The sequence below is a fragment of the Symphalangus syndactylus genome, chromosome 18 (assembly GCF_028878055.3).
Source record: "Symphalangus syndactylus isolate Jambi chromosome 18, NHGRI_mSymSyn1-v2.1_pri, whole genome shotgun sequence".
Lineage (NCBI taxonomy): Eukaryota > Metazoa > Chordata > Mammalia > Primates > Hylobatidae > Symphalangus > Symphalangus syndactylus.
In genome coordinates, this window is record NC_072440.2 from 41,660,016 (window position 1) to 41,669,664 (window position 9,649).

Below are 9,649 nucleotides of genomic sequence, written 5' to 3' on the forward strand. Positions count from 1 at the left end.
ATTTAAAGTATCTGGTAAAATGGAAGTTTGCTTTACACAAACAGTAAAGAAGCCTTGGAAGATAATGTTGTTGACTTCCCATGCTCTAAAGTACTCTTTGACTCAGGAAGATAGCTCTGGCCCTTCAAAGGAAGGGCTGTCTGAAATAACTGCCCACAGAGACCTCTCAGCAATTCCATAAGATAAGTGAATTGGCTTAAATCAAATGTTTTACAATTCCATTTACAGAGCATTTACTGGCCATCGTGTACTACTCAAGTTACGAGAACACTAAGTTGACTCATGCTTGGAAATACTGGTTTTATGTTGCCATCAGAGTATTGTCATAAATCCATCCACAATTACAAAGAGTCCTACTCTGCTGCTGTAGCTACCTTTAACTCCTTGCCCTTAGCAAATCGTATGTCTAGGGTGATGGACTACTTCGGCCTTGAGAAATTTCCAATTAGGTCATTTTGAGAAGCAGTCTGGATATGTGGTCTGAAATAGTGTTTCCAGTTTTGCCTATTTTTATTTTTGAGAACTGCTTGCAAATAAATGCCACTGAGTTTGTTAGGCAGAGGTTACTCTTTACTACCTTTGAGAATCGTGCCTTACCCTTAGGTTGCACAGCTTCTATTTTTTGAGCCCCTTCTGATTTTCTCATGTGGTTGCTGCAAATTGCAAAATAATTGTAAGCTTGTTTCTTCACTAGCAAAATGAGAAATAGTAACACATCTAGGGGTTGGGAGGATGAAGTGAGGAAATATAGCCATTGGATTGTTTTTATAAGGCCCCTACAAATTGATGGCAAAAAAAGATCTGGCCCTTTGAAAGAGCATCCCATCTCCTCAAATGTGTACTAGTGAGTTTACAAGAGGCTATAATGACAGCTGAAGTCATCTGTGTTCAAGTATAAATATGGACTTGGAAAAATAAGTCAGGAATCTATGGAACTGCGTTGAAAAGTCAGCTGTGCATTGCTTAATCATATAGGAAACACGGTAAGGAAGTGCAATGTGATCAGAACAGCTTAACCCCTAGAGTGCAACCTGGATATGGGAGCAGGGCAGTAAAACCAGGAAAACTGAGGGGATGGTGGCCTTTTAGGACAAAAATATAAGAGGAAAAACAAATCTAGGAAAGAAAAATATGAAGCAGAGAAAAGGCTGTGAAAAAAAAGAGAACAAATCAGTCCAAGAAGCCAAGATAGTTGAGTAGCAGGCAGTGTTTTGAATGTGCAATGATGACAAATAATCCCGAAGACGGATGTGTGTCACACGCTGGAGAGCAGTGACAATGAGAAGATGAGATGTCTCTAAGGCAGACCTTGGTTTAAATCTCAAGTCTGTGGCTTATTAACTTTGCAGTGTCAAGCAACTTATTTCATTCTTCTGAGACTCATCTATAAAATATGGATAATTACTGTATTTCTGCACTATTGTGAATATTTTAGTTAATATATGCATATTAGTCCCTAGCAAAATGCAATGAGTTAACAGTTATTAGTTAGTCTAATGAGGAAATAAAGGGAGGGACAACTAAGAGTAAAGTTGTCCACTTTCTACTTCAGCTTTCCCCTCCAACGGAAAAGGTGATATGCTGGTGCTAAGTGTGACTGAAGGTATCTGGGTCACATGTACCTATGAGAGTCCCTGACTAGAATCTAGTTGTTTCCTGCAATAATCTCATATGTATTAGAGCAGGTTGTTCAACAGGGTAATATGTGTGGTTATTTAAATTTAAACTAAAACTTAAAATATGCTTTGTGCTTTGTTTCAATAGCTACATTTCAAATAATCAATAGCCACACGGCTGGTAGGCAGTATACACACACACACACACATATTTACATATATGCTGTGAATATGTGTGCATATCTTTGTGTATGTATTTGTATTTCTGTCATCACAGAAAGTTCTATTGTCTGCCCTTGCTTGACTATGGTGGATTATGTGGTCAAAAAAAATATAATTCCATAAGTCAGGAAAGTGGGCAAAGATTGAGGAAAGAAATTAAAATAGGAAGATAAGGCTTCTGCTGAGGGAAGCCCCTCTCTTTTTAAAAAATACCTGAGGTGATGGCAGAAGAAAGGAGTGCTTAATATTACAAAGGTGAGTTAACTGTAAATTGTGACGTCTATGGCCTGGGGCAAGGATGAAAGGATTGCAGCCACACTTGAAATTTGCTCTAGGAGTGGTATTGTGGTCCCAGAAAACCTATTACATGGTGACTAACATGGAGAGCTGCTTACCTAGAGTGGTGGTAATATGGTGACATCGAGAACTACGTAAAAGTAAAACAGATGCACTCCTAGCAAGTAGACCTTCCCAATTGCATCATACAATGCATAGATAAATAGACATCAAAAGAACATTGGGACCAAACTGAAGTTTTGCTATGAGTCTTTTAAATCAAATTCCCAAGAGAACAAGAAGGAGAATTCCCTATGCTTAATCCACCTAGTATCTAACATGCAGTGAATATATATATAAGAATAGATGGGGAGAGCATGGATCTCCCAGCATAGAGTTCAAGCTTTGATGAGGGACAGACTGCCTCCTCAAGTGGGTCCCTGACCCCTGTGTATCCTGACTGGGAGACACCTCCCAGCAGGGGCCAACAGACACCTCATACAGGAGAGCTCTGACTGGCATCTGGCAGGTGCCCCTCTGGGATGAAGCATCAAGAAGAAGGAACAGGCAACAATCTTTGCTGTTCTGCAGCCTCTGCTGGTGACACCCATGCCAACAGTGTCTGCAGTGGACCTCCAGCAAATTCCAGCAGACCTGTAGCAGAGGGGCCTGACTGTTAGAAGGAAAACTAACAAACAGAAAGGAATAGCATCAACATCAACAAAAAGATGTCTACTTAGGGACCCCATCCGAAGGTCACCGACTTCAAAGACAAAAAGTAGATAAATCCACAAAGATAGGGAGAAACCAGCGCAAAAAGGCGAAAATTCCAAAAACCTGAATGCCTCTTCTCCTCCAAAGGATCACAACTCCTCACCAGCAAGGGAACAAAACTGGATGGAGAATGAATTTGACAAATTGACAGAAGTAGGCTTCAGAAGGTGGGTAATAACAAACTCCTCTGAGCTAAAGGAGCATGTTCTAACCCAATGCAAGGAAGATAAGAACCTTGAAAAAAGATTAGATGAATTGCTAACTAGAATAACAAGCTTAGAGAAGAACATAAATGACCTGATGGAGTTGAAAAACAAAGCATGAGAACTTCGTGAAGCATACACAAGTATCAATAGCCAAAATGATCAAGTGGAAGAAAGGATATCAGAGATTGAAGATCAATGAAATAAAGCAAAAAGACAAGCTTGCAGAAAAAAGAATGAAAAGAAATGAACAAAGCCTCCAAGAGATATGGGACTATGTGAAAAGACCAAATCTACATTTGATTGGTGCACCTGAAAGTGATGGGAGAATGGAACCAACTTGGATAACACTCTTCAGGATATTATCTGGGAGAACTTCCCCAACCCAGCAAGGCAGGCCAACATTCAAATTCAGGAAATACAGAGAACACCACAAAGATACTCCTCAAGAAGAGCAACCCCAAGACACATAATTGTCAGATTCACCAAGGTTGAAATGAAGGAAAAAATGTTAAGGGCAGCCAGAGAGAAAGGTCGGGTTACCCACAAAAGGAAGCCCATCAGACTAACAGCTGATCTCTCAGCAGAAAACCTGCAAGCCAGAAGAGAGTGGGGGCCAATATTCAACATTCTTAAAGAAAAGAATTTTCAACCCAGAATTTCATATCCAGCCAAACTAAGCTTCATAAGCAAAAGAGAAATAAAATCCTTTACAGACAAGCAAAGGCTGAAAGATTTTGTCACCACCAGGCCTGCCTTACAAGAGCTCCTGAAGGAAGCACTAAACATGGAAAGGAACAACTGGTACCAGCCACTGCAAAAACATGCCAAATTGAAAAGACCATCGATGTTATGAAGAAACTGCATCAACTAATGGGCAAAATAACCAGCTATCATCATAATGACAGCATCAAATTCACACATAAAAATATTAACCTTAAATATCAATGGGCTAAATGCCCCAATTAAAAGACACAGACTGGCAAGTTGAATAAGGAGTCAAGAACAACTGATGTACTATATTCAGGAGACTCATCTCATGTGCAAAGACACACATAGGCTCAAAATAAAGGGATGGAGGAATATTTACCAAGCAAATAGAAAGCAAAAAAATAACAGGGGTTGCAATCCTAGTCTCTGATAAAAGAGACTTTAAACCAACAAAGATCAAAAGAGACAAAGAAGGGCATTACATAATAGTAAAGGGATCAATGCAACAGGAAGAGTTAACTATCCTAAATATATGTGCATCTAATACAGGAGCACCCAGATTTAGGAAGCAAGTCCTGAGTGACCTACAAAGAGACTTAGACTCCCACACAATAATAATGGGAGACTTTAACACCCCACTGTCAATATTAGACAGATCAACAAGACAGAAAATTAAAAAGAATATTCACGACTTAAACTCAGCTCTGGACCCAGCGGCCCTAATAGACATCTACAGAACTCTCCACCCCAAATCAACAGAATATATATTCTTTTCAGCACCACATCACACCTTTTCTAAAACTGACCACATAATTGGAAGTAAAACACTCCTTAGCAAATGCAAAAGGATGGAAATAATAAGGAACAGTCTCTCAGACCACGGTGCAATCAAATTAGAACTCAGGATTAAGAAATTCACTACAAACGGCACAACTACATGGAAACTGAACAAACTGCTCCTGAATGACTACTGAGTATATATGGAAATGAAGGCAGAAATATTTGAAACCAATGAGAACAAAGACACAACATACCAGAATCTCTGGGACACATTTAAAGCAGTGTGTAGAGGGAAATTTATAGCACTAAATGCCCACAAGAGAAAGCAAGAAAGATATAAAATTGACACCCTAACATCACAATTAAAAGAACTAGAGAAGCAAGAGCAAACACATTCAAAAGCTAGCAGAAGGCAAGAAATAACTAAGATCAGAGCAGAACTGAAGGAGATAGAGAAAAAAAAACCCTTCAAAAAAAAAAATGAATCCAGGAGCTGGTTTTTTGAAAAGATCAAGAAAATAGATAGATCACTAGCAAGACTAATAAAGAAGAAAAAGAGAAGAATCAAATAGACACAATAAAAAATGATAAAAAGGAGAATGTCACCACCGATCCCTCAGAAATACAAACTACGATCAGAGAATACTATAAACACCTCTATGCAAATAAACTAGAAAAATCTAGAAGAAATGGATAAGTTCCTGGACACATGCACTCTCTCAAGGCTAAACCAGGAAGAAGTTGAATCCCTGAATAGACCAATAACAAGTTCTGAAATTGAAGCAGTAATTAATAGAGTACCAACCAAAAAAAGTCCATGATCAGACAGATTCCCAGCTGAATTCTACCAGAGGTACCAAGGGGAGCTGGTACCATTCCTTCTGAAATTATTCCAAACAATAGAAAAATAGGGAATCCTTCCTAACTCATTTTATGAGGCCAGCATCATCCTGACACCAAAACCTAGCAGAGACACAACAAAAAAAAAAAGAAAGAAAGAAAAGAAAATTTCAGGCCAGTATCCCTGATGAACATCGATGCAAAAATCCTCTACAAAAATACTAGCAAAATGAATCCAGCAGCACATCAAAAAGATTATCTACCACGAAGAAGTCAGCTTCATACCTGGGATGCAAGGCTGGTTCAACATATGCAAATCAATAAATGTAATCCACCACAAAAACAGAACCAGTGACAAAAACCACATGATTATCTCAATAGATGAAGAAAAGGCCTTTGACAAAATTCAACATACCTTCATGCTAAAAACTCTCAATAAACTAGATATCAATGGACGTATCTCAAAATAATAAGAGCTATTTATGACAAACCCACAGCCAATATCATACTGAATGGGCAAAAACTGGAAGCATTCCCTTTGAAAATCGGCCCAAGACAAAGATGCCCTCTCTCACCACACCTATTCCACATAGTATTGGAAGTTCTGATCAGGGCAGTCAGGCAAGAGAAAGAAATAAGAGGTATTCAAATTGGAAGAGAGGAAGTCAAATTGTTTCTGCTTGCAGATGACATGATTGTATATTTAGAAAACCCCATCGTCTCAACCCAAAATCTCCTTAAGCTGATAAGCAACTTTAGCAAATTCTCAGGATACAAAATCAATGTACAAAAATCACAAGCATTCCTATACACCAATAACAGACAAACAACCAAATCATGAATGAACTCCCATTCACAATTGCTACAAAGAGAATAAAATACCTAGGAATACAACTTACAAGGGATATGAAGGAACTTCAAGGAGAACTAAAAACCACTGCTGAAGGAAATAAGAGAGGACACAAACAAATGGAAAAACATTCCATGCTCACTGATAGGAAAAATGAATATTGTGAAAATGGCCATACTTCCCAAAGTAATTTATAGATTCAATGCTATCCCCATCAAGCTAACATTGACTTTCTTCACAGAATTGGAAAAAACTACTTTAAAGTTCATATGGAACCAAAAAAGAGCCCGCATAACCAAGACAATCCTAAGCAAAAGGAACAAAGCTGGAGACATCATGCTACCTGACATCAAACTGTACTACAAGGCTACAGTAATCAAAAAGGCTTAGTACTGGTACCAAAACAGATATGTAGACCAATGGAACAGAACAGAGCCCTCAGAAATAATACCACACATCTACAACCATCTGATCTTTGACAAACCTGAGAAAAACAAGCAATGGGGAAAGGATTCCCTATTTAATAAATGGTGTTGGGAAAACTGTCTGGCTGTATGCAGAAACCTGAAACTGGATCCCTTCCTTATACCCTACACAAAAATTAACTCAAGATGTATTAAAGACTTAAACTTCAGACCTAAAACCATAAAAACCCTAGAAGAAAACCTAGACAATGCTATTCAGGACATAGGCATGGGCAAAGACTTCATGACAAAAACGCCAAAAGCAATGCCAACAAAAGCCAAAATTGACAAATGGGATCTAATTAAACTAAAGAGTTTCTACACAGCAAAAGAAACTCTCATCAGAGTGAGCAGGCAAACTACAGAATGGGAAAAAACTTTTGTAATCTATCCATCTGACAAAGGGCTAATATCCCGAATCTACAAGGAACCTAAAGAAATTTACAAGAAAAGAACAAACGATCCCATCAAAAAGTAGGCAAAGGATATGAACATACACTTCTCAAAAGAAGACACTTATGCAGCCAAAAACCATGAATAAAAAGCTCATCTCACTGGTCATTAGAGAAATGCAAATCAAAACCACAGTGAGATACCATCTCACTCCAGTTAGAAAGGTGATCATTAAAAAGTCAGGAAACTACAGATCCTGGAGAGGATGTGGAGAAATACGAATGCTTTTACACTGTTGGTGAGAGTGTGAATTAGTTTAACTACTGTGGAAGACAGCGTGGTGATTCCTCAAGGATCTAGAACCAGAAATACCATTTGACCCAGCAATCCCATTGCTAGGTATATACCCAAAGGATTATGAATCATTCTACTATAAAGACACATGCCCACATATGTTTATTGCAGCACTGTTCACAATAGTAAAGACCTGGAACCAACCCAAATGCCCATCAGTGATAGACTGGATAAAGAAAATGTGGCACATATACACCATGGAATACTATGCAGCCATAAAAAAGGATGAGTCCATGTCCTTTGCAGGGACATGGATGAAGCTGGAAACCATCATTCTCAGCAAACTATCACAAGAACAGAAAACCAAACATCACATATTCTCACTCCTAAGTGGGAGTTGAACAGTGAGAACACATGGACACAGGGAGGGGAAATCACACACACTGGGGCCTGTCAGGGGGTTGGGGGCTAGGTGAGGGATAGCATTAGGACAAACACCTAATGTAGGAACTCAGATGTGTTTTACCACAGTGAATCTTTACAATATCAAAGTGTTGTTATCCCCATTTTATAGATCACAAAACTGAATCTTAGAAAAGTCAAGACCTCTGTTGAGTTATAATGCAAGTTGAGTTATAATCCAAATTAAATTTCCTACTATTGTCTTTGTAGTTGACAAATGCCCACTTAAAATAACAAAGCAAAAATAAAAAAAGAAAGAGAAGACAAACATATTTTAAATGACGTGACTGTATATTCCTGCTATCTTCTCTGCTTTACCCATTTATGCAACAAACTACAACTAAAAAAGTAGTAATGAAGGATGAAGAAGAAGAGGGCATGAGACCTTTACTTTTGATGTTTGTGGTTGATGCTTGAAGTTTCTCTGACAGTGCTAACCAGTTCCAAGGCTCTTGAAGTCATATAAGCTGAAAGAAAGAGTGTGCCAGATGGCATCCTGAAGTGGAAGGGTCCCTGAAGCCATTCCTTTCTGCAGTGGTTTATTTGAGGATTTTATTCCTCCATGTGTGAGTTCTGATGCCTTGGCAGATGGTTTTTACTGAGTATTACAGATGATTCCTTTCTCTAAGCAAAATCCTAGTCCCCAACTTATATTTAACATTTTATCAAACCACCATCTTCTGGAGTATACAGAATTAAACATATGTAGTTAGCTCCACATGTTCTGCCTCATAAAATAACTTTCTACCGCTTTAATTTTCATGTACAATTATATATGCTTATAAACAATATTTTGATAGCACTCCTGAAGTGGAAATTGAATCTTGACAAAGTATTGTCACTGGAAGAACAGGGAGACGGATGAGAAAAAATTAAAGATTTCCTACTAACTTTCCCTTTACAGGCATTTATGTGGAGCTGACAAAGGCCTATGAAAAGTCATAGAGGTCACAGGGGTCTAGGTCATAAAACTTGTGAGAACATAGTAAGATTCTATGGTCATAATCCTAGTTAGTGTTGGACATGACAGCCTTGGTTGGTCTGACATAGAGCTCATTCTCTTACTCATTTCCTTATGCCCTGAAACGTGTGAAGAAAATGCCCACTGAATGGACACATGCAAAAGAAGACGCTTAAACAAATGGAAACCTCCTTAAAGGAAACTTAAAACAAAAAGCACCAATATAACATATTTTGAGATTTAAGGGTTACAGTAATTTCATTGACTAGGAATAAGAAAAACCTAAGCAATGTAATATAAAAATGACATGACACCTTCTTCTTCACCTTCAGTAAGATGGTTTAACTTTGCCGTAATTTTTCTCCAGGTATATTAGTTTGCTAGGGCTGCTATAACAGAATCCTACAAACTAGGTGGCTTAAACAACATAAATTTATTTTATCATAGTTCTGGAGGCTGGAAGTCTAAGATCAAATTCTTGGCGGGTTCAGTTTTTTCTGAGGCTTCTCTTTTTAGCTTGCAGACAGGCACCTTCTCACTGTGACCCCACGTGGCCTTCTTTTCTGTGCACCCATCCCTGCTGTCGCTCTTCTTATAAGAACACAGCCATATTAAATCAGGCCCCATCCATATAACCTCATTTAACCCTAATTATCTCTTTAAAGGTCTTATCTCCAAATAGAATCACGTTATGTGGTGTACCAGGTGTAAGAATTTCAACATATGAATTTTGTGGGGACACGATTCAGTTCCTAACACTAGGGTAGACATGTTCTCAGAAACTCAGATCTGCCTCAAAAAAA